General features: G+C 46.6%; 1 protein-coding gene and 1 pseudogene across 2 annotated transcripts in view; both read right to left on the bottom strand.

Annotated features, from left to right (window-relative positions):
- The window catches only part of LOC143817459 (uncharacterized), a 277,468-nt gene that overhangs the window by 171,007 nt on the left and 79,766 nt on the right, over positions 1-26,695 (bottom strand). The window lies entirely within an intron of this gene.
- Positions 1-26,695, bottom strand: part of LOC143817458 (uncharacterized) — a 44,114-nt pseudogene that overhangs the window by 6,083 nt on the left and 11,336 nt on the right. The window contains exons 2-4 of the transcript XR_013224158.1: positions 847-976; positions 572-739; positions 367-490 (exon numbers count right to left, since the gene is read on the bottom strand). The product of XR_013224158.1 is annotated as an uncharacterized LOC143817458 (transcript). The remainder of the gene's footprint in view (positions 1-366; positions 491-571; positions 740-846; positions 977-26,695) is intronic.

Raw genomic sequence — 26,695 nt, 5'->3', positions numbered from 1 at the left:
CTATACATTTTTTCCACAGCGCCGTTAATTAACGGCGCTGTGGCTTAAATACCCTTAACTACCGCCTTTAAAAGGTGTATCGGCAGTCGTTATGAGGTTAAATTCACAGAATTGATCCTCAACACCATCTAGAGACTGGAAAAAAACATTCCAAGTTGCATTTAGGGATATTCTCCTTTTACTCTTGGCATTTCTGGGAATATAGAGGACTGGGACTTCTCTCTGGTGGATTTCTTGGACTGCACCCATCTATAGGAAATATACACAGGACTGAATACATCGTCTACATGTGATGATCAGATGATGGGGAGTCTAGGTGACCTCAGACCCGACCTCTCCTCTATAATCAGTATGGTTTCCTCTTACCTGGAGATGTGAGGAGCTGGTGATCCTCCATCATGACGTCCTTGTATAGATCCTTGTGTCCTTCTATATACTCCCACTCCTCCATGGAGAAATAGACAGTGACGTCCTGACATCTTATAGGAACCTGACACACAATGACCCGTCATTAGCAGACCCCTCCCCCGGCATTATTATATACTGTCCCAGCATTCCCGGCAGCACTCACCTCTCCGCTCAGCAGCTCAGTGATCCTGTGGGTCAGTTCTAGGATCTTCTGCTCATGTATCAGTGGATGAGGTGGAGGCTCGGTGATGTCACTCGGGGTCCTGCTCCGCCCTCCTGACACACGGGGGGTCACACACTCCCCAGATGACGTCTTCACTACTTTGTGACCCTGTGTATGGGGAGACTCTGATCATTACATCTATTCTAAGGATCCTTCACCTTTCCCGTCATTTCCCTGCTTTTTTCCTAGAGATCAGAGGGATGTGAAGATCTCACCTCTCCAGTGATCCAGTAGATTATCTCCAGGGTGAGGTCTAATATCTGAGCTGCCATGTGGCTTCTGTCCTGCTCCATCCTCGGAGGGTCATCAATGGGAAGAACCATGGTCTTTAAAAGAAAACTTTGTCTGAAAGTAAGCAAAAAGAAAAGAAGATTGGAGGCAAAATTGTGGTCGCCACATACATTACCAACTGAACCTTTAGTGTCTCTTAAACAGAAACTGTCAGTGAAATAACTCTATTAACCGGCGAGTTAATCTTCAAATTAATATCATTCTGAACCTGCACTTAGAAACCCGTGGTTACAGGCGTGAGTACAGTCACTGCTTCATATATAGAGAGCTGCGGCAGGAACCGCACCCCAGGCCCTGACTGACAGCTGGCTCAACGTTAGGGTTCGCTGTCAGTTAGTTCGGGATCCTCAAATTTGTGTCTTGGGACCCCCTAATCTTCTCCATAACCTGTCCTCTCCATACATCTCTTGATACCTTGCAACACAATCTCCAGTCCTTACATGTTCTTCTTCTTTGCTCTCCTCCTACTTCATCTAAAATAATCATCTACAAGTTTTCTCCCCTGCTTCTTCCTCACTATGGAATTCTCTACACCAAATAATGAGATTTTCTCCCACCTAAAAAAGCAACCTGAAATCTCTCTTCTTCAGGACATTCTACAATAACCTGGCCATATGAGCAACTTCTCTCCTCACCTACTGTCTCCTATGCCCATGTAGACTAAGTGCAGCGCCCCAGAGTCCTGGTCGTTGCAGTGATGTCGCTCTGCCACTAAGGGGAGTGATGGTGCGTCTGATTGCACTAAAGAAGTTCACCTGATCAGGTATCACAGTCACACATTACACTTCACACTCCGGCCACCAGGGGGAGCAAAGGGTTCTATGTATTAGGCCACTCCTCACACTCGGGTAAAACTGGGGGTTGGATAGGAAGTTAGGGAGAACGCTACTGGGTGACACCCAAGAAAGACCTGTCAGGCAGACAGGGGGAAAAGGAGGAACAGCTGAGCTGCAGACAGAGGTCCCTGTCAGGGGTGGGATCCTGGCAGAGACTGAGCGAGAGATAGAACGTTACGGAGCCGCGCCTGCACCTCATTGCGGCAGCATCTTAAGAAAGGACAAGAAGCGGAGTATATTGTGGAGATGTGAGAAACGAGATCACAGCACAAGGAGATAACACCGGGAGGAGTTCTGCCTTAAGATCGGCAAGATCCTTCTGAGGCGCGTAGCCGGTGGCCAGAACACCGAGGGAGTAATAGGCTCTACGCATTACTTCAGAGACCGGCAGGACAGTTAATTCCAAGTTGGCTGCCCAACCTTTAACCTAATGAAGACAACGGAGGCAAATTGTGGGAGAGGGGCATCTCTAGGGTCCCTATAAAATAGCTCCAGGCCTACCCCGTCATACGGGTGCGTCCTAGCCATATCATCTGGGGGACGTAGAAAGAGAATATCAGAAACATACAGTTGTGAGGACTATCCCGTGGTGCTCAGCAGGGAGGTACTACAACACACAGGCACTAGTAGGAAGGCTACTGATTTCCACCTGCAAAGGGAACTCTGGATGTGCCTTCGGACCGGCCCGTCTCAGCCAGCCCTGTTAGCAGTGCTCTTGATTGTGGATGCTGAAGTCTACAGTAAAAGGTAAAGAGACTGCAACCTTGTGTCCTCGTTATTTACCGCACCCTACACCATCATCATCTACCTTACTGGGAAGCCCTGGGTACATACTTCACCTGTGGGAAGGTATACCATCTAGCTGCCATTCCATCACCCCAGTGGACCCCTCAGCAGCGTCGGTCATCCTGACCGAATACCACAGGTGGCGTCACGAACACTTGACAAACTCATCACCCCTTTAATTGGATGCCCCTTAGCAGGGCCATGGACCGGGTCGGGCCACCGTGACATCCCCAGAACCGAAACAGAAGGGACCCGGTACCGAGTACCCCACTGCCCTGCGCCTGGGGGCGATCCATAAGCACTCTTGGTGCAGTGCCTTTTCTACAGCTCGGGTCAGTACCGGACACCTAGTGTCCGGTACTGAACCCTGAATACAGACATTTTAATGTACGTCCGGATTCCTGTTCGGTTCATCAATCTAATAAAGCTTGTTGAAAGGCTGCAGTGCAGCCAATCCATAAGCTTTTACACTGTGTGCACATCCGGAGCCATCACAGCCATGTTAAATATTGGCCGGCATAAAGGCTGGATCACAAGCGCTGCGGTCATTAGTGTAGGAATAGGACGCAGATGGAGTGAGGGACAGATTCTGTCTGCATACTCTGTGGAAGTACTGTGCCTTTAAGCTGCTGTGTATACTCTGCAAGCCATATCTGGAAGTACTGTGCTAAAGACCGCTGTGTGTACTCTGCAAACCCACCTCTGTGAGTACTGTGCCTTTCAGCCACTGAGTGTACACTGCACACCCCTGCCTGTGAAAGTACTGTTCCTTCAAGCCTCTGTGTGGACTCTGCAACCTTGCCTGTGAGTGTACGGTGTCAAAAAAAAGCTGTATTTGCTCTGCACCCTTCCCCTATGAAAGTACCATGCCTTTAAGCTTCTGTGTGTTTTCTAGTAGTCTGAGAAATAAACAATTGGAATGAGACATTTTGTTCCCATTTCTAGGCCAAGGAAAGTTTCTTTTCAGGACCTCTGTCATTTTCTAGTAGCGTTACAAATAAATAAATCTCCTCCTCCATGTCTTTCCGAGTAGTGTACAGAAAAACCACTTCCAAAAATGAGGAGAGCATCAAATAGGGGACGTGACCGTGTTGGTGCTGGTGTAGCTGCTGCTGGTGGTGGTGTACCTGATGCAGGGAGAGGATGTGGTTGTTCTGTACCTATGTGCCTAAATACAACACCTTCCTCTGGTGCCCGCAGGTGACGGGACATTATGCTTCTTCGTAGGCCCAAATTACTGATGCACAAATGATGAGGCCACAAGATTTTGAAAAGGTGTTAGATTGGATAGCCGAGAGTGACTCCAGTTCCCAGGGCTGTGGAGTCGGAGCCCATTTTGGTGGAGTTGGAGTCGGTATAAAATGGACTGACTGCGACTCCTTAAATATATAAAAAATTGGGTACAGTAGTTCAATGCAGTTTGTGGGGAATATTTTTTTTCATAAGAATTTGGGAAAGTTATGAAATGTCCTATAAATGACGGTCCTATTCCTGATCTAAGGTCTAGACTTTTAGCTGAGATGAATCTGTGCTGCAGTTTATGTTCATGATAAGTAGTGAAGCTCCTCTACTGATAAGGAGAAAAAAATAAACACACAGGGAAGGAATGCCTACATTCATCTCAGAACTTCTGGAGTGAACAGGAAAGCAGGATTAAAGAAGGTAAGTACTTCTTAAAGCATATATAAACTTTCAATAAACTGCGCATAAATCAATAACCCAGTTTATGATGTCTCTGTATGCTTGATGTTTTAGTTTGTTTTTCTCTTAGCTCATGTTTGGAGAAATTAGCTGCTCTGATGACTTATATACACTATACATAGAATATAAGGGGAAAAAATGTTTTCTAACATCTCAAATTCGGAAATAAAGTAACAGGATCGATAAGGACATATGTATTTGTGTGTGTGTGTGTTCTGGAATGTGATTCAGCACAAACATGCTTCCTCCCTCCTCCCCTCTTCATAGACTGTAAAGAAATATGATGTGAAGAATTTAGTGAGCTGTACCGAGACAAGCCTGACATTGAAAGTTCAGAGTAAAGCTATTTAACAACACATTTTACAAACTTTATACTTATCGGTCCTATTGATTTATGCAAAGATTGTTTTATTTCTATCCCAAATTATACAGTGCATAATTCCCTATTCCTGCAAGAATTATAATATACTTTATTTTTTTTACAGGACAAAATTATTTTGAGAGCGAATTTACATAATTACAAAATGTCCAATAAGCATCTTATGAAGTCAGCTGTATTTGAGAATTTCACAGTGACGCAAGATAGTAAACATTTTGTGTGTCAGTGTATAAGGCTACTCTCAAACTAGCGTCGTGCACTGCACGTCGCTATGCGTCGTTTTGTAGAAAAAACGCATCCTGCAAAAGTGCAGGATGCGTTTTTTCTCCATTGACTTGCATTAGCGACGCAGTGCGACGCATTGCCACACGTCGCAACCGTCGTGCGACGGTTGCGTCGTGTTGTGTCGGACCGTCGCCACCAAAAAACGTTGCATGTAATGTTTTTTGGTGCGTCGTGTCCAGCATTTCCGACCGCGCATGCGTGGCTGGAACTCCGCCCCCTCCTCCCCGCACCTCACAATGGGGCAGCGGATGCGTTGAAAAACAGCATCCGCTGCCTCCGTTGTGCGGCGCTTCCACAGTATGCGTCGGTGCGCCGCAACGTCGCATTGCGACGTGCAGTGCACGACGCTAATGTGAAAGTAGCCTAAGTGACCCAGATGAAAACAAATGCTGTGATGCCAAAATCAGTGTATACTCAGACAGTGGTAAAAATGCTCCTTCAAGAGATTCCAATCTAAAAAGACACATTTACAACACTGCCACCCAGAAGTGTACAAAGCTGTGACTGAAAAAGATCACAGCGGCACCAAGAAACCAGAGACCAGCACTTCCCACCAGGCAAAGGAGGAGGAAAGAGAGTCTCAAATCTCAGTTATAATATATTTTGTAAGTGACAAAGTTACTATAACAATGACAGCAGATGTGTTTAAAAGACAGCTCATCGAGCTTGTTGTGAAGGACTTTGTACCATTATTATTATTTGCACGACCAGCTTTTATAGTACTTAATGGAGCAATGGCTTGCAAACTTAGTGTTTCTCTGGAAAGAGAAAGCATTAGAAAATTAGTGATTGAAGAAGCCCTTAACTAAAAGGAAGATCTTGACAAGACTCTCAGGAGACGCTTTGGGTTTCTTAAAATGGATGCCTGCACACATCACAGAGTGAACTATTTTGCTATCAATGTTCGATATGTTTGTGACGACAAAAAAAATGCTACTAAGACACTGGCAGTAAAAGATACTAAAACTCATCACAGCAGCCAGTTTCTCCAGACCTTAGTGGAAAAAGTTCTGCAAGATTATGAACTAAAAAAAGAACAGGTTCTTGCTATTGTAACTGATAATGCTTCAAACATCAAGTACAATTAAACTGATGAATGAGAATAACGAAGGTGAACAGCAGCAAGAAGAACATTTCATATTCAGTATGTTGGAGATGGAAGGCCACAGTCCTGTTCCCATAATGGAGGAACAAACACATAGTACTACAGAAGAACAGTAAAATGATTATTTACAATTAGATGATCTTGTTGAAGCTGCTTCACACCTCTTTCCTATTCATCACATGCACTGGGTTGTGCACAAGCTGCAGCTGGCAATAAGAGATATTCTGCAAGAGGGACATGCTGGAACTCTGATTAGCAAAGTGAGGAAATTGGCTATTGCTGCCAGAACCCCTAAAATTGATTCCATCTTGAAGAGACGTGCTGGAAAAGGGGCAATTGTGGAACAAGCCACTCGGTGGGGCAGCACCTATTAAATGATTGAGCGATTGCTTGAGCTGAAACCCTTCCTTGTAGATATGGCTAACCCTCAGGCAACACTTCATGAAGGTCAATGGACACAGGCGGCTGAATTGAAGGAACTGGCTCATCACCCATTTACAGTGACTAAAAAGTTACAAGCTGAGGATTTAACTCCTGGCATTTTTTTTTTTACAAAGGAGTGGAAGAACTTGTTGTTTTGCCTGTCCCAAAGAGGAGGTTTAATCGCAGATGGCATTGCTGCTTCAATGAAATGGAGAGAGACACTGCTATTAGAAAATAAAATTCTTCTGTCAGCTGTTTATGTGGACCTGAGTCATAGTATATTGCTGGATGATCAACAGTTTACTAAAGGAAAAGAAGCTCTGATAGAGGTAGCAGTTAGGATGAGTGAGCTACATGACATGCCAAGAGCAAGAGGACTCGGGCCCTGCCAGTGCTGCTGCTGCCATTTCTTCATCCTCATCAGATGGGGAGTTTGATTTCAGCAAGTATTTGGATGACATGGAGCAAGCAAAGCGTTGCTGTGGGGGAAAAGATTCCACTCCCATAGAAAACAGATTGACCATATTTCAGCAAAATTTTTCACTTGCTCTCAAAGAGGTAGAAGAGTTCAATCGTTCATCAAAACTAACTGTGCACGAGGCAATTCCTTTATACCCTAAAATTGTTAGAGATGTTGCCCATGTGGTTACTGCTTTGCCACCAACCCAAGTTAGTGTAGCGAGGTTGTTCTCTAGTCTTTAAATAATTAGGTCAGATTTGAGGTCATCTATAAAAGGAGGATCTGATGGAGACGATACTATTTCTCAGAACAAATTCATAGACTGCACAAATGCTATTCAGTACACTTTTGTTGAAAACTGTTATTTTCCACTTACTGCAGAATGTATAATAAATTGTAAATATGCTAATTTTTTTTTGTTCTAAAGTTGTATTCCAATAAATATATTTTATCTATCTAAATGGCTTGATTATTGTATCATAATAAAGATTAAAAGCCTGATGTTACCATTTTACTACAGTAAATGTATCACTTAAACTTAAACATGAGCCATGTATGAGAGAGTCGGAGTCGGAGTTGGAGTCGGTGTCATGGGAAATGAGGAGATGGAGTTGGAGGTTTGGCTTACCGACTCCACAGCCCTGCCAGTTCCTTCACATTATCTTCCACACGGTCCACTGCAGAAAGTGCACAGTTGGCACCTGAGGACCATGGTCATCCGGCTTCCTCCTCACCCCCTCGCAAATCAGCCAAGCAGTCAGAGCCCCAAGTAATGCAGCAGTCACTTCTGCTTCTTGAAGACTCCACTGGCTGTGGTTCTGTGGCCATCCACCTGGCCCTGCTCCAAAAGTGGAAGAGATTGAGTGCACTGATGTCCAACCACTTGTTATGTTGGAGGATGAGTACGTGGGAGGGCCAGTGCACATGGTCAGTGTATCACCGCTGCACATATCAGATGACGAAAAAACTCAGTTGCCAACTGCAGCATCCTTTTGCAGTGTGCTGACCGGCAAGGAGGGAAAGGGTGAGGAGTCTGTGGAATATGATGCGGGGATGATGAGGTCCTAGACCTCACATGGACCGGAGACCATCCTAGTGATGTGCGTAGTTCAGAGAAAGAGGAGGTGGCCATGCTGCCGCAGCAGCACAGAAAAAGAGGGAACAGGGTGCAAAGGCACAACAGATGGCCCCTAGCCAGAATGTCAGCTGCAACTACCCACCATGCCGCTGAAATAAGCACAAAAAAAGACAGCTCAGGGAATGTGCTGCCAACAAGAGTCAGGTACAGAGTAGTGATGAGCAAGTGTACTTGTTGCTCAGGTTTTCCCGAGCACGCTCGGGTGGTCTCCGAGTATTTGTAAGTGCTCGGAGATTTAGTTTTCATCGCCGCAGCTGAATGATTTATAGCTACTAGCCAGCTTGAATACATGTGGGGATTCCCTAGCAACCCCCAAATGTACTCAGGCTGGCTAGTAGCTGTAAATCATTCAGCTGCGGCGATGAAAACTAAATCTCCGAACACTAACAAATACTCGGAGACCACCCGAGCGTGCTTGGGAAAACCGGAGCAACGAGTATACTCGCTCATCACTAGTACAGAGGTGTAGCTAGGGTTTTATTTCAGGGGGGGGCAAAATTTCTCAGTGGGCCCCTAACCAGGTAACCTTAACCCCTTCATGACCTTGGGATTTTCCATTTTTCCGTGTTCGTTTTTCGCTCCCCTCCTTCCCAGAGCCATAACCTTTTTATTTTTCCGTCAATATGGCCATGATGTGAGGGCTTATTTTTTGCGAAACAAGTTGTACTTTTGAACGACATCATTGGTTTTAGCATGTCGTGTACTAGAAAACGGGAAAAAATTCCAAGTGCGGTGAAATTGCAAAAAAAGTGCAGTCCCACACTTGTTTTTTGTTCGGCTTTTTTGCTAGGTTCACTAAATGCTAAAACTGACCTGCCATTATGATTATCCAGGTCATTCCGAGTTCATAGACACCAAACATGTCTAGGTTCTTTTTTATCTAAGTGGTGAAAAAAAAATCCAAACTTTGCTAAAAAACAAAACAAAAAAAAAAAACAAAATTGCGCCATTTTCCGATACTTGTAGCGTCTCCATTTTTCGTGATCTGGGGTCAGGTGAACGCTTATTTTTTGCGTGCCGAGCTGGCGTTTTTAATTATTCCATTTTGGTGCAGATACTTTCTTTTGATCGCCCGTTATTGCATTTTAATGCAATGTTGCGGCGACCAAAAAAACGTAATTCTGGCGTTTCAAATTTTTTTGTCGCTACTCCGTTTAGCGATCAGGTTAATGCTTTTTTTTTATTGCTAGATCGGGCGATTCTGAACGCGGCGATACCAAATATGTGTAGGTTTGATTTTTTTTTTATTGATTTATTTTGAATGGGGCGAAAGGGGGGTGATTTAAACTTTTATATTTTTTTCACATTTTTTTTTACTTTTTTTTTTTTTTTACTTTTGCCATGCTTCAATAGCCTCCATAGGAGGCTAGAAGTAGGCACCACTCGATCGGCTCTGCTACATAGCAGCAATCATCAGATCGCTGCTATGCAGCAGAAATGCAGGTGTGCTATGAGCGCCGACCACAGGGTAGCGCAAACAGCTACCGGCGATCAGTAACCATAGAGGTCTCAAGGACCTCTATGGTTACTGTCCTGACACATCGCCGACCCCGATCATGTGACGGGGGTCGGCGATGCGCTCATTTCCGGCCGCCCGGCCGGAAGCGCCGGTTAAATGCCGCTGCCTGCATTTGACACCGGCATTTAACTAGTTAATAGTGGCGGGTGAATCGCGATTTTACCCGCCGCTATTGCGGGCACATGTCAGCTGAAAACAGCTGACATGTCCCGGCTTTGATGCGGGCTCACCGCCAGAGCCCGCATCAAAGCGGGGGTTCTGACCACGGACGTACTATCCCGTCCGAGGTCAGAAAGGGGTTAATTATAACTGGGTGACGCATCCTAATAGTGGAGGAGAACCTCAGAAGATGACAGCGCTGTTACTGAAAATAATCTGTTTATATAATTGCCTTGTAATGTTTTCATTTACTGTTCTGTTGAGATGTCACCGTATCCCAGAATTACAAGCGGAGGAAGTTCACCGACCGCCATATTGGGATACCCAAGTGATGGGTGTTTCAATATGGAAACTGTTGCTGGTACCAACCTATTGCGCACTACCACCTGGGGAACACCGTCGCACCACACACACTCACAAAGCCTCTTGTGTGGTACCACCAGCGGAACACCGTCACGAACACGCTGCCGCCGGGATCAGCCGAATGATTCACTGAGGCCTCTTTCACACTAGCGTCGTGCACTGCACGTCGCTATGCGTCGTCCTGTAGAAAAAACGCATCCTGCAAAATTGCTTGCAGGATGCGTTTTTTCTCCATAAACTTGAATTAGAGACGCAGTGCGATGCATTGACACACGTCGCAACCGTCGGTCCGTCGCCACCAAAAAACGTTGCATGTAAAAAAAATTTGTGCGTCGATAGCGTCTTTTCCGACCGCGCATGCGCGGCCGGAACTCCCTCCCCGCACATCACAATGGGGCGCGGATGCGATGTAAAACAGTAGTAGTTGTGCGGCACTTCCACACTATGCGTCGGTGCGCTGCAACGTCGCATAGCGACGTGCAGTGCACAACGCTAGTGTGAAAGTAGCCTGAGCGCCACCATCTTTGAGGTACACATGTGCAGTTTTAATGTGACCATCTCTATCTGTCTGCACAAAGATGGCAGCGATCTGATTTACTGCGCATGCACGAATTCCACACAGGGGCACTGAATCATTCGGCTGATCCCGGTGGCAGATGCGCAATGTTTCTACATTCAGAGGAAGCCGGTCGCATTAAAGGGTTTTCCCATGAGCGAAAGTTCATTTGAAAAATTGACTGTGTCTGACCATGTACAGAGCATACCACATCTCCTGGGCAGGGGAGGAAGCAAAAGACAATACTGACATTACAGCAGGGGATCACAGTGGATTCATTTTGTGAGGTGAAATATTTCACTGACTGTTTTAAAAAAATATTTTACCTCACAAAATGTATACTCTGTGATCTCCTGCTGTAATGTCAGTATTGTCTTTGAGGGGAGAACACAGCACAGGAAGGAGAGAGATAGGGGTAGGGCAGGGCACATGGGGTAGACAGGTCAAAGAAGCGCACAGACGGGAGAAGTCAGCACATGGGGAAAGAGAGTGGATAGGTGGGTGAGCACATGGGGGGAGGAGAGATTCTCAATGCTGCAAAGCCTGTCCCCATCGCGACATTACCGCCCTCCCGATGCGAAAGCATTGGGCCTCCATCTAGTATAGTATAATGCACCAGATAGTTCTCAATATAGTATAATGAACTCCTCGTAGGCCTCTATAGCATAATGTACTCCCCATAGGCCTCCATAAAGTATAATGCACTCCCATACCTCCCAACTTTTGAAGATGGGAAAGAGGGACAAAGCTTGCGGCGCGCGAAGCGGCAAATTTTAGGCCACGCCTCTGACCACACCCATTCATAACTAGCCACACCCATATCCACATCCCAATCACACCCATTTAGCACTGCTGATCACACTTTCATAAAGAATAATTATAAACAAAAAACTATGGCCACACAGTGCTCCATACTGTATAATGGCCACACATGACGCTCCATACTATATAATGGCCACACATGATGCTCCATACTATATAATGGCCCCACATGATGCTCCATACTGTATAGTGACTGGACATGATGCTCCATACTGTATAATTTCAAAAAATATAGTTCTTACCGATAACGGTATTTCTCTGAGCCCATGACGGCACCACGGAGAGAGGGGATCCGCCCACCAAGGACAGGAAACCTACAGATAAAAAGGGCGGTACCACTCTCCCGCATCAGTTGTTTACTAGAGAACAATGGGAGACTATGGAACAGCTTATTAGTTTCAATATTACTTAACTTAATTGAGATACCGCGTGACCTATCTTAAAATAAACTATGGCACTATATTAACGTGCACACCCATGAGTGAAGGGAGGGAATGTACGGGTGCCGTCATGGGCTCAGAGAAATACCGTTATCGGTAAGAACTATATTTTTCTCTGTCGCCCATGACGGCACCACGGAGAGATTTCATAGATTTGTACATTCAGGGAGGGACCACCGCTTCCAGAACCCTTTACCGAAAGTAAGGTCCGAAGAGGAGATAAGGTCCAATCTATAGTGCCTATAGAATGTGGAAGGTGATGACCAAGTAGCAGCTCTACATATCTGGTCAATCGAAGCTCCGGCCTTCTCGCCCAAGAAGCTGCCACTGCTCTCGTTGAGTGAGCCTTGACCTCCCCGGAAATAGACATTCCACTTGATGAGTATGATAGGCTGATAGCATCTGTGATCCATCTCGCCAGAGTAGCTTTGGAGGCTTTTTTCCCCTTCCAGGGATCCTGAAAGCACACAAAAAGAGAGGCATCCTCCCTATTCTCTCTGGTGGCTTCTAAGTACTACGTGAAGCATCTCCTGACATCTAGTGTATGCAATGATTCCTCCTCCCTATTTTTAGGGTTAAGACAAAAGGAGGGAAGAGATATCTCTTGAGTTCTGTGGAACCGGGATGCCACCTTCGGGAGGTATGCAGGATCTATTTTGAGAGTAACCCTATTCTCTAAAAACCGTGTATGAGGAGGGTTAGAAGGTAGTGCCTGTATGTCGCTTATTCTACGAGCAGATGAGAGGGCGACGAGCAGGGATGTTTTGAGGGATAGGAGTTTTAATGGGATATCCTCTAAGGGTTTGAAGGGCGGTTTAGACAGGGTTTTAAGGACCAAAAATAAATCCCATTGAAGGGAACTTTTACTGGAAGTGGCCTCGAACTACCTGCTGCCCTGATAAACCTGGGAACCCACCGATTCATAAAGTGATGTTTTAAGGGACAGATTCCCAGAGAAACCTCTGACCGGGGTTCAAAAGGAGGTTTGGATAGGGATATAAGATCCAAGTTTAAATTCCAAGGAGGAGTAAACCGAGAGGGGATGGGTCTAGACCTGGCCAACGCTTTGATGAACCTGGATACCCCCGATACCCAGCCGGGTCGGAATTGTACAGGGCCCTTAAAGCCAAGACTTGAACTTTTAAAGTATTTGTGGCTAGCCCCTGTTCCAATTCCTTGCAGAAACTCTTAGACAGCTGTTATTGGAAACTCCCTCTTCTAACTTGGAACCTGAAAGGTGGTTCCTATATGGTCTACTCCACTTCTGGAAACATTCACAATCAATATTATGGCTAATATTCTGAGGAGATGCACCAGAGAAGTCTGGGTGACCAGCCTTTTGACCATTTCCACATATTAGGCCTCAGAGTACCGGCCCCCGACCACCTGCTCTATATTTCCACGAGGAGGGGACTTGGAGAAGCAACATGTGCCTGTTCAGACTGGATTACCCAGTCATGCACCGCGGCGTCTGCTTGCGTCATAAGGGCGCGCTCTCACCCCGCGCGTGCCACTAGCCTCCGGTCCTGGACTGCGGGAAGATCAAACCAATAACAGTTAGTACATGGATAATGGCAGAGCATTAGGATGTACACACATTACTCATCCAGGAGATCACATCTATTCCGAATCCTTAGGTGTCTAAACCCCAAACAAGGGTTGGATATTATTGCAACTAAGGAATACACAATCCGGCAGGTAATATTTCCTAACATTACCAGAGTTGGCCTCTCATTAGAAACGCTGAAAGGGAAACGTGGATCATCGCTCCTATTTTACTGACATTACACACATATACATATCCTGAAAGGCAAGCTTGTCAGTGTTATCAGCCATGGAGGGAGTAACCATACTCTATGGCTAGAGAAAAACAGGATTCTTCCCACCAGAGAGGTGCTGATTCGCCACAAGGTGCCAAAGGCAGACATGCCGTCCCTGGTAACCATAGTACAATAGACTTATGGGACGGGAATCTGTCTACTGGATGTTAATCAAGGAAACCAGCCTGATTGTCACATGTGGAATTGGTAAGGATTTTTTCCTTCCACCTCTTGGTATTTTCTGCTCCCAGGACAGTAGTATGTCCCTTTATAGGTTGAGAAAAACTGTTCCATACGGAAGAACTGCTAATTTACTCAGCCAATTCAAGCAAAGCTCAGCTAAGCCCTGTTGTAAAGAATGAATCAACAGAAGTTGGAACTGGGTGCAAAACCACTAGGACTCTATAAGCCAAAGTTGGGGCCCAAGACAAAAATGTGAAATGGTAGATCCACGATATACCTTGTGCGTGGCTGCATAACCTAAATCAGAAGGTCTAACCCAGAGCCAAAAAAGAAAATACCAAGCCCGAAGTACTAGGAAGCACAGAGGTACTATGATACTAATGATACCCCCTAAGGCACAGGGGCACTGAAGCAATAAGATGCCCGTAAGCACACATCTTGATGCATGGAGGGGCCATGCATCAATGTGCAATGTGCAATGTGAAGCAAAAAAGCACAATGAAGCACCACGATGCAATATAATGCAATACAATGTATAAAGGCAATATGAAGCACTAAAATGTGACATGATGCAACATGATGCACAGAGGCACTGTGAACTATGATGCACACAGGAAATATGAAACACTATAATACAACATGAAGCACAGAGGCACTATGATGCAATATGATACACAGAGGCACTCGATATGATGCATAGAGGCACTAAGATGCAACATGATGCAGAGGCACTCAATATGATGCATAAAAGCACAATGATGCAATATGAAGCAGAGGTACTCAATATGATGTATAAAGGCACTACAATGCAACATGCTGCACAGCGGCACTCAATATGATGCATAAAAGGACAATGATGCAATATGAAGCAGAGGTACTCAATATGATGCATAAAGGCACTATAATGCAACATGCTGCACAGCGGCACTCAATATGATGCATAGAGGCACTGATGCAATATGAAGCACAGATGCACTCAATATGATGCATAAAGGCACTATGATGCCACATGATGCACAGAGGCTCTCAATATGATACGTAGAGGCACAATAATGCAATATGAAGCACAGAGGTACTCAGTATGATGCATTGATGCACTATGATGCAATACAACACGCAGAGGCACTCAATACGATGCCTAGAGGTACTATGATGCAAAATGATACATAGAGGCATGCAATATAATGCATAAAAGCACTATGATGCAATATGATACACAGAGACATGCCATATAATGCATAGAGGCACCATGATGCAATATGATGCACAGGGGCACTTAGTATGATGTATAGAGGCACCATGATGCCATATGACGCACAGAGGCACTTAGTATGATGTATAGAGGCACCATGATGCCATATGACGCACAGAGGCACTCAGTAAGATGCATAGAGGCACCATGCCGCAATATGATGCACAGAGGCACGCAATATAAGGCATAGAGGCACCATGATGTAATATGATACGTAGAGGCATGTAATATAATGCATAGAAGCACTATGATGCGACATGATACAGGGACACACGACATAATGCATAGAAGCAATATGATACACAGACACGCAATATAATGCAAAGAGGCACCATGACATGCAGGGGCACTCGGTAAGATGCATAGAGGCTCTAAGATGCAATATGACACACAGAGGCACTCAATACGATGCATAGAGGAAACATGATGCAATGTGTTGCACTCAATATAATGCATAAAAGTATCATGATGCCGTATGATATGGGGCAGCACGGTGGCTTAGTGGCCAGCCCTGCAGCGCTGGAGTCCCGGGTCCAAATCCCACCCAGGACAACATCTGCAAAGAGCCCGCATGCTCTCTCCGTGTTTGCGTGGGTCTCCTTCAGGCACTCCGGCCTCCTCCCACACCCCAAAGACACACCGATAGGAAATTCAGACTGTGAGCCCCACCGGGGACAGCGATGACAAGGTCCGCAAAGCGCTGCGTAATATGTTAGCGCTATACAAAAATAAAGACCATTATTATTATTATTATTATGAGCCACACACAATATAAAGCATAGAGCTATAGTCATGCTTGAAAATTGGCACATAGTTACAAGCAAAAGAGCAATCTCTCAGAGATACGGATAAGCCTCCACTCTGAATAGTACATCTCATTTGTCAGACTGACCCCACCCGAAGGAGCTAACTAATGAGTCGCAGCTGAAGGGCAGTCTTCATGGAGGCAAAGTGCTCCATTAACACTATATGTCCTCCCAAGGCATAGAGTAGTTAAGTTGCAAAGAAAAGTGAGGCACCTGTTTATCAGACCCCCCTCACAAAAAAAAAAGTGAAAAACATGCTTCCAAAGGTCACTTTTGAAGTCTAATCATAAGGCTCTGCGCAGACAAGACATGCAACTAACTTAAGGCAAATCATGAGATGTAGCCTGGACATATGGCCTTATTATAGCCTAGAGGTCCAAGGTCTGGCTGTGTATATGTGAAAACATACCTCACATATGAAGCTCTAGCACAGCTTTGCACAAAGGCATGAGCTATCAACAGAACATTCCACCATGCACTTACCTGTGCTGGCTCCATACCTGCTAAAAAACAGGGGGAGCTGGTGACGCCGAGAGCCCATCATAAGGGGAAGCGGCGTCCCATCAGGAGTGCTGCATTGCTGTCAATGATTTTCTCTTCCCCATGAGGTCCAGGCCTGGCAACTGAAGTAGGCTGAGCTCAGGTGTTTCACTAGACAAGATTCTGGGAGAGGCAGCATGCGGCTTTTTTTTTTTTTTTCCTTGCACACCGGGGGCCCCGGCTTTTGCAGATTGCAGGCTTATGCTTCAGGGGGGAGAGCGCCACTCTCCCCGTAACCACAGAGGGACCCCCCTGTATGTTTATCGCTGCTGTGGCATTTTTTTTTTTTTTTTTTTGTGGCTAGTGCTGCGGTTTGTGCTGCGGCTCGTGCTGCGGTTCCTTTACCAACGGATTACTGAAGCAGCCTCTTTTTATGCAGCGGCGATTCCCACCGCTTGATTCAATTATGCGCCTGCGCAGAAGCGCCTCTTCCGGCGCCTGCGGAGTGTGCCATTATCGCTCTTTCCAACATGCAGTTTCAAGATGGTGCCGCACATGACCCGCTGCCCACCGAAGCTCCCGGTCTTTTTGCAGCCTGCCCTAACGCGCGGTCCCTGCACGCCGGTCGGCTATGCAGTGTGCAGGCTAACGCTTCCAAAGGGAGAGCCGCGCTGCTCCTCCCGCAACCACAGAGGGACCCCCCTGGATGTTGCCGCTGCTGCATCTTACCTAGGGAGGTGACCACGAACTCCATGTCACCTCCCCCGCACACCCTAGAGGCCCACTAGCCCCAGCGGTGGCGCTTCGGGTGACCACACCAGCCGAGGCAGAGGGACCCCAGCTGCCTGAGTCGGACTGATTGGCCCCGGAATCCCACGACGATCTTCCTTCTGGTAAGTCTGTAGGTCTCCCATCAAGGACAGGAAACCAACTGATGCGGGAGAGTGGTACCGCCCTTTTTATCTGTAGGTTTCCTGTCCTTGGTGGGCGGATCCCCTCTCTCCGTGGTGCCGTCATGGGCGACAGAGAAAAAAGCAGTAAAGCTGCACCCTATAATTATATAGTCTCTATGGACATCGGGGCGCACGTCCTCACCAGGGGGTCCATCCCAGACAGAACAACCAAATCCAAATTGAAGAAAAGGACAGCGCCACACCGGATAGTGAAAAGCAGCTCACATATTTATTCTGCCTCCTGCGGCAACGTTTCGGTCCAAAGACTTTTGTCAAGCTTGACAAAGGTCTTTGGACCGAAACGTTGCCGCAGGAGGCAGAATAAATATGTGAGCTGCTTTTCACTATCCGGTGTGGCGCTGTCCTTTTCTTCAATTTGGATTTGGCCATACTGTATAATGACCGCACATGATGCTCCATACTGTATAATGGCCACACATGACACTTCGCACCGTATAATGGCCACACATAGCTACTCCTACACGCGCTCCGTACACACACGCTCTACTCCATACACCTCGTACACACGCGGCTCCGCTTCGTACACCTCGTACACATGTAGCTCCGCTCCATACACCTCATACACACGACTCCGCTCCGTACACCTCATACACACGGCTCCGCTCTGTACACCTCATACACACAGCTCCGCTCACCTCATACACTCAGCTCCGCTCACCTCATACACTCAGCTCCGCTCACCTCATACACTCAGCTCCGCTCCGTACACCTTGTACACATTCAGCTCTGCTCTGTACACCTCGTACACATTCAGCTCTGCTCTGTACACCTCGTACACATTCAGCTCCACTCCATACACCTCGTACACACACGACTCCACTCCGTACACCTCATACACATGACTCCGCTCCGTACACCTCATACACACGGCTCCGCTCCGTACACCTCATACACACGGCTCCGCTCCGTACAACTCGTACACACTCCGCTCCGTACACATTCAGCTCCGCTCCGTACACCTCGTACACACACACGGCTCCGCTCCGTACACCTCGTACACACACGGCTCCGCTCCATGCACCACACACACACAGGGCTCCGCTCCATACACCTCGTACACACACGGCTCCGCTCCATACACCTCGTACACACACGGCTCCGCTCCATACACTTCATACATACATGGCTCGGCTACATCCACACTGTAAACACCTCCTGACCCCACACATAACAGGCAGCACATCACCAGGGCACGTGCTTCTCACCAGAGAAGGGGCTGTGTGAGCCCTGTGCCAGTGCTGCATGGCGCTCACCTACGGGTGCCCTCACCAGGGCATGTGTTGCTTCCCTGGCAGTGATGGAGGGGCAGCGACAGCACAAAGCCTCATTAGGTGCAGATCAGTAAATCTGGACACATTTCTCTGCACGGTGAGAACTAGTTTCCTTACAAGCAGAGCAACAAGCAGCCTGCTGCAGCACATGGCTACTGAGCACGCCCACTCCAGCTCATTATCCTGCTGGCACCTACCTGGCACCGCACACAGGGGCAGGAGGGTCGGTGTGCCTGCTCGTCCTGCACAACATCCAGCAGAGCTCCTCGTCTTCCTCCTCCTGCAGATCATGACCCCGTGCCCAGCGCTGGCAGCGCCTCCTTCATGCCACAGGCAGGAAGCCCGCTAAGAGTAAGACTCAGGAACATGGGGAAGGGGCGTGGCCTAACGCAAGGGGGCGTGACGGCAGCTTCTCCTGTGTTGTATGCGGGATCAGCGCGTCCTGCGCTGGACAGCAGGACAAAGCCTCAAATCCGGGGCAATCCCGCAGAATGAGGGACGGTTGGGAGCTATGCACTCCCCATAGGCAGACTCTATATAGTATAATGCCCCCCTCATAGTCCTCCATATACTAGAATGCATGCCCCATGGGCCTCCATATAGTATAATGCACCCCTATAGGCAGACTCTATATAGTATAATGCACCCCACCCATAGGCAGAGTCTATAGCATAATGTACCCCCCATAGGCAGACTCTATAGCATAATGCACCCTCCATAGGCAGACTCTATATTACAATGTACCCCCATAGGCAGATTCTATAGTATATTGCACACACCCCCTCCCTATAGGCAGACTCTAAAGCAGAGGTCCCCAAAGTTTCACAAGCAATATCCAGCCTTGACAGTGGGTCGCGAGCCACATTCAGTTCAAGCCCCCTCACAACAGTGGCAACCAAAGCCCCCATTACAGACATAATGGTAGCCAAAGTTTTTCCACAAAAATCAATCACCCCAAAGCAGTATACAAAGATCAAGGAGTTCCCACAATACCTCTCATTCAGTATTCTCCTATAAAGCACTCCCAAGACACTGTCACATCCAGCTTCAAACATCTCCTCTGACAGATGGTGTCATCTTGTCTCCAGCATACCATACTTAAATTATCTCAAAACCCCTAAGACCAGTATGTGCGCATCCAGATCTGTTCTTCTGTGCAGGGCTGCTCACAAAATTCACCATTTTCAGATGTGCTCTTCATACCTGTGTCAAGGTGAAAATATATTTTCTTATATACCTTTTGTACTTTTATATAAGTTATACTGTGAAACAATAAGTTTTTCCTATCTGCTAGCTAATGCAAATGTAATTGTATTTAAAGATGGCCGCCAGTGTTCATTTTTCATTTCAGTTTAGAATGTGAAGAGTTAAGTTTATTTCTCTTGAAAAAGATAACTCTGGAATGTGAAGAAAGTAACCATCGAAGATGTCCTGACGAATCAGAGAGAGAGACTGAGCACTAGATGTATGCTGCTTAAACTCCGCCTAATACATTCCTTTTTCCTAAACAATAGTACTGTGTATTCAAGAATAAAGTTAGTTGCTGCTCAGCTCCTCACTGAGGTGAACGCAAGAGCATTAGCAAAGATTGAATCAGCTACGTGTCTGAATCATTTCTTTTTCCGGTACCAGAAGTTCTGCGCTCACATTACAATTTGGAATGACTGGTGAATGAGGATTAATTGTCGTCTTACGACCCCGACAATTTTGGCGCGACCAACGTGGGGCGTGGCCAGCGATCCGAGACCCTCTGGACCCATGCCTGGATGTCTGTGGATGATACCCGTAGTGGCTGACCTCGAGGACTGATCACCCTCTGCACGCGGTAAGTGGCGATCATATACATTGTATGTGTCACACTTGCTAGTGTCTCAGCCGTTATTGGTTTGTCTGTAGTCTCCTTGGGTCCGGGAGGTGAATGATCGAGTGGTGAGATCAAACGTGATCCTGTGCCACGCTCTGAACCAGCAACTGAGAGACGTCGCATCCTGTGCGATCTCTGTACACCACACCTCCCTCACCGGTCATTGTACTCCGTTCAACCACCCTACCCGTGACTATTGTCCAGTAGTGAAGTGGAGTGAAAGATTGAGCTAGTTGTAGATTGTGGGGCAGCTTAGAGAAAGGGATAGGAGACGCAGCCTCTGTGATATTGTGCTGACAGGTAAATAAGGCGTTCCGTGAGGGGACCACCTGTCCAGGCAGGTAAATAAGGCGTTCCGTGAGGGGACCACCTGTCTAGTTAGGTAACCTAAGACGTTCCGTGAGGGGACCACCTATATTTTTGTGGAGGGGTCTCATTAGGAGGCTGCCTCCCGACTGTTTGGGATATCGTGGCAGGATAGTCTGTAATCACTGTTGTTCAGGTTAGGGACGGAAATATTGAGCGCGAGGCTCTTTTCCTAGTACGTCGAACGTGAGGCTCCGTACTGTGGAACTCAGTGTTGAAGATCGCTGCCAGTGGTTTTACTGCAGAAAATCATAGTATCCTGGGAGCCAAGCTGCGTATCTTAAAGTAGAAGTCTGTGCCCCACAAGTTAGATGAGGATGTCGTGGAAGTCAAGACAATGGTCACGGGAGGGCAAGAGACAGTCAAGAAGCTTATCTGCGAGTTGCGCGAAGCTTAAAGAATAAAGGATGAAAATAGGTTGAGAGGAAGGATCAGACAATACAGAGCCCGTGTTTGGTTATAAAATGCCTTTGAACTGTGATCTTATAGATTGTAAAATGGCCGCCGTGCCACTGATGATGAAAATGCAGTCTCAGCCAGCGCCCTGTAATGGCGGCGGAAAGAGATCTCCAGAAGCGTAGGAGTGTCCTGTTTGTGTTGTGCACAATCCAACCTGGGTGGAGACCTGCCGCGTGTGTGTGTACGGACCGTCTTTGGGGCTCCGCCCAGACCACGGAGGATTATAGGAAAGTTTTGTAGAAATTAGGTCTGAAAACTGCTGTAATTTGTGACTTTGTAGAGGATACGGAGCTTTGTATCAGTGCTGTGTACTGTAGGGGAGGGGCTGAGCAGACCGCTGCGAGATTTCTTTGTCACTTCTTCTTCTTCTTTCTCCTTATCTGCGCTACGTGCTGGAGAAAGGGGGGTATAGAGTTGGGCTCTTGCTCTCCCTTCAGCGCTGAAGAATGCAGTGGAAGTTCTTATCTCCGTGTTACTAGAGGCAGGGGGGGCAAAGAGCTGGGTTTTTGTGTTCTCTCTTCTGTGCTGACTCGCTGAGGAATGCAGTGCTGGATGGGAGGGGCTGTGTGTGCCCCTGCGCGCCCTGCTTGCAATTTTTCCCCTCGGTGCTGTGGGCTACAGAAAGGGGGGCAATGTGTTGCATTCCAAAGTTTTCTCTGTCCTTGGTTTAGTACACACTGAGAGATTTAAGTACTGTATGAAATTGAAAGTGGAATAGACCTGCCTAGTCTTAGATGAAAACTTGTAAGTAATTGAAAGATTGGTAAAAGGCACCAATATATCCTGGATTGCCGAGAAGTTCTATGGGCGTCTTATGGTAGTGTTTAAAGATCTGGGATTCCCATTGTAATAAAAAGCCCATTCATACCTTTTTGTAGTAGACCCGATATTGAGATTTCCACTCCGGATGATATATATTGAAAATAGTAGAGTTTTTTTTCAAAAGAATTTAGCCCAGCAAGAAAGGCAGGGGTTAAATCACTAGCCGTAGTGATTCTTGCTCGCTCACTGGCCCCCATCGCTGCAGCTGCGAGATCAGTGTTTCTTATCTCCATGTAACAGACTCCAGTTTCTGCCCCCCTCCTTTGTACATGTGAGTCCAGCTTCACACTCCAATACGCCTTTAACCCTGTATAGGAATCTAACTCCCTCCCAGCTGCCTTATGTCAATTTTCAGCTAGACTCTCCAGGAATCTGAAGTTTGTTTCCCTGTCATTCACGTTGCTACATCACACCTCAGGGATCCCAGGTTCTTTTCTCAGTATGGTATGGGGACATAATTACCCACCAGGTAGGAGCCATTGTGAACCCAGCTAATTCTACCCTGTCATATAGAGGTGGTTTGGCCCAACAGATAGCAAAAAAGGGGGGCCAGTCATAGCCCAAGAGTGTCAGGCCTACCTTGCCGCTCATGGCCCAAAGAGGGAATTTGCCCTGTGATACAGTGTTACACACTGCAGGCCCCGTATATGATTACAAGACACCCGAGCACTGCCGTACAGTATTGCAGACTGCCTTGCAGACAGAGCTCACCTATGCAGGACGTGCTACAGGTGTGCTGATTCAGCTTCATGGAGACAAATAGAGACCTGTTGCTTATTACAGCGGCCGCCTGGATACGGTGGCAAGACAAAGCCCCTTCTGTGTTCGGCCCGTGTTGTCTGTCCAGCTGTTGCTACACAAGTCTTCAGAGATTGTTTTGGATTACCCACTGATGGTCCACACCCCACACGATGTACATAGTATCTTTAACCAGGTACAACCTAGCCACATGTCCATGGCTGGACAGCTGCGACTTCAGTCTGCTATTCTCATGCCTACTAATGTGACATTGAAAAGGTGCACTGTCCTGAACCCCGCTACTTTTCTCCTAGTTCCCCTGGATCCAAAGGGGGGAGGAGTAGGTGACATGAGCAAGGACACTCTCTTTTTCTTTTTTCTTTTAAGACTGGATCCAGAGGAACAAGATTAGGTTTCCAAACCACATGATTGTCTAGAATTGATGTCTCAGGAAACGGCTGGTCTCTAGTGTGCCTATTCTAATGCTGATTTTGAGCTTTTTGTAGATGGATCCCGTCACCAAGATGACCGAGGATGCTACTGTACCAGATATGCTGTGGTCTCAGAACATGAGATAATCAAGGCAGAGTCAATGTCAGCTCATATGTCTGCACAAGAAGCAGAGCAAACTAGCAGAAGGTAAGACTGTAAATATCTACACTGATTCCAGGTATGCTTTTGGCATTACACACGATTATGGGCCTATCTGGAGAGCCAGGGCTTTCCTGACAGCAAATGGCCACCCCTTTAAACATGCTGAGGCAGTCCAGCAACTTATGAATGCACTACAGCTTCCCACCCAAACAGGCATCATAAAGGTAAAGGCACATACAAAGGCACTGGTGGACGGACAAAGGGTAACGCACTGGCAGACCAGGCTGCGAAGAAAGCAGCAAGCACTCCTGTAGCCTCTCAAGTACATCACCTAGACACCCCACCATCTCCACTTGTGTTGAAAGACATCTTAGCCCGGTTACAAGAACAGGCAAGTAAGGAGGAGAAAAATAGGTGGCAAAAGATAGGGGCTTGCTCTGATACCGTTACCGGACTATGGGGGAGGGGTGAAAAGGTCTGCCTACCACAGGTACTGTACCCAATGATGGCACAGGTTCTGCACGGGAATGTGCACCACTCGAAGACGGCCATGTGTGACACCCTACAGAAACAATGGATTGCCTCCGGGTTTTCCACCTGCGCAGAAAGGCAGGTACAGAGCTGCATGATATGTGCCACACATAATCAGAGTAGGACAGTGAAAACCCCATCCAAACACACTCCCCGGCCCTTTAACCAATTCCAGAGACTGCAGAATGATTATATTCAGTTACCCAGGGTAGGGACGTATGAGTATGTGTTGGTCTGCATTGATTTATTTTCAGGTTGGCCAGAAGCCTACCCAGTTGCCAAAGCTACGGCTAAGACAACGGCGAAGAAACTGATGGCTGAGATCATATGCAGGTATGGAGTTCCTGAAGTCATTGAAAGCGATCAGGGTTCCCATTTTACTGGAGAGATCATGTCAGAGGTAATGGCAGCACTGGGGGTAAGTCAAGCATTGCATACTCCATACCATCCGCAGAGTAGTGGAAAAGTGGAGAGACTAAATGGAACTCTTAAGCTTAAAATCCAGAGGGCAATGACAGAGACTGGTAAACCATGGACAGAATGCCTTCCTCTAGCTTTGTTTTCAGTAGGATATACCCCAAACAGGAAGACAGGACAGTCACCGTATGAGATTCTGTTTGGCAGGAGCCCCAATTTTGAATGTTTCTTTCCACAACAGTTGTAGCCCAAGTACCAGGACTTGACTAGCTATGTGCAGGCCTTACATGGACACCTTGCCAAAGTGCATTTAACTGTCTTCAGTTCTCTTCCAGACCCAGACAAGGTTCCTGGACACCATCCCTTTGTGCCAGGAGACCTGGTGTATGTGAAAAAGTTTGTGCGCAGAGATTGTCTCCAGCCAAGATTTGAAGGACCCCACACGGTGATCCTGGTCACCCCCACTGCAGTAAAACTTGAAGGAAAGAGCACCTGGATTCACGCTTCACACTGTAAAAGAGACCGAACCAGTGTTTAGTCACAGAAGTGACTGAAGGGAAATGTTGCTGTTGTTTTTGATCCTGGAACTGAGGGCCATCCTCGCCCCTACCTCTTCGGCCCCTATTGTAAAAATAAGAATCCTGGTCCCACTATTCTCTGGGTAAACCTGACAGCCCCGGCGAATATCTGGCGATTTGATTTCTGTGATGTAGTCAAGTGCCTTGAGACTGAACGGATAGTAGAGGGAACTATCCAGTTTTATGTGTGTTACCAGACAATACAACAATAATTGTTATTATTGGTCAGATGCTGCCTGGAGTACAGGGAAAGATTGGGGATATAAACCTAGTGAAGCCATGTTCCCAAGGATGGGACGGGTAGGAGTCTTCGTGGGAGAATGCATCTAACAGCCCTTCTGCAACCACTTAGGGGCTGTAAATGGGGTAAAAGTTGTCACCCCCTCCTCCTGAATCTTGAAAGCCCCCAATCTGCTGATCTGCAGACGTTTGTACTGGGAAGATATTATAATTATGTATTTAGTAGTGGATACCATGGGAATTTAGGCCCAGGTGAGCGTTTGCAAAATGTAGTTAATGAAGTGATACCCATTCCAGGTCTCAGTTGGCAAGAGGTTTTCTCCATAGAAACACAAACAGCCCCAAGGAAAAACCTATGGTTAGAATGGGTGAGATACAATGTAAGAGTCCAGAATATCTCTGTAGGATGTATTGCTTGTGCTGCTGCGAATACACATCTATACACACATGCACTGCTTTTTCCTGATGACAACACCACCGCCTGTGTTATGAATCTGTTGGAAGGTTTGAAGCCTACTGATTGCCCAGATTATGTCCCACTAATTCATAAGGAACCTAAACTAAAGGTCCCAGGAGAAGTAACCGTATTAGCTGACAATTACACCTGCTATAATTCCCACGACACCACAGGTACACCAGTAGGGATCTTCAAGACAAGTTTCTGCAAAGAGAACAGTTCTCTAGATACTGATTTGCTAATTAAACATACACAATATATGTACACCAAAGATACCTGATGAACCTACCAGAAAGAGGAGAAGTTTTGATCAGCTCCACATGAGTTATGAAGAAGATCCACTAGTATATATCGATGCCATTGGAGTGCCAAGGGGGGTGCCTGACCAGTTTAACCCCTTCATGACCGTGGGATTTTTCATTTTTCCATTTTCGTTTTTCACTCCCCTCCTTCCCAGAGCCATAACTTTTTTATTTTTCCGTCAATTTGGCCATGTGAGGGCTTATTTTTTGCGGGACGAGTTGTACTTTTGAATGACACCATTGGTTTTACCATGGCATGTACTAGAAAACAGGAAAAAAATTCCAAGTGCGGTGAAATTGCAAAAAAAGTGCAATCCCACACTTGTTTTTTGTTTGTTTTTTTTGCTAGGTTCACTAAATGATAAAACTGACCTGCCATTATGATTCTCCAGGTCAGTACGAGTTCATAGACACCTCACATGTCTAGGTTATGTTTTACCTAAGTGGTGAAAAAAAATTCCAAACTTTGCAAAAAAAAAAATAAATAAAATTGCGCCATTTTCCGATACCCGTAGCGTCTCCATTTTTCGTGATCTGGGGTTGGGTGAGGGCTTATTTTTTGCGTGCCGAGCTGGTGTTTTTAATAATAGCATTTTGGTGCAGATACGTTCTTTTGATCGCCCGTTATTGCATTTTAATGCAATGTC

This window comes from Ranitomeya variabilis, chromosome 3, assembly GCF_051348905.1.
Source record: "Ranitomeya variabilis isolate aRanVar5 chromosome 3, aRanVar5.hap1, whole genome shotgun sequence".
Lineage (NCBI taxonomy): Eukaryota > Metazoa > Chordata > Amphibia > Anura > Dendrobatidae > Ranitomeya > Ranitomeya variabilis.
The sequence above is the reverse complement of the archived record's forward strand: the minus strand, read 5'-3'. Positions and strand labels throughout refer to the sequence as shown.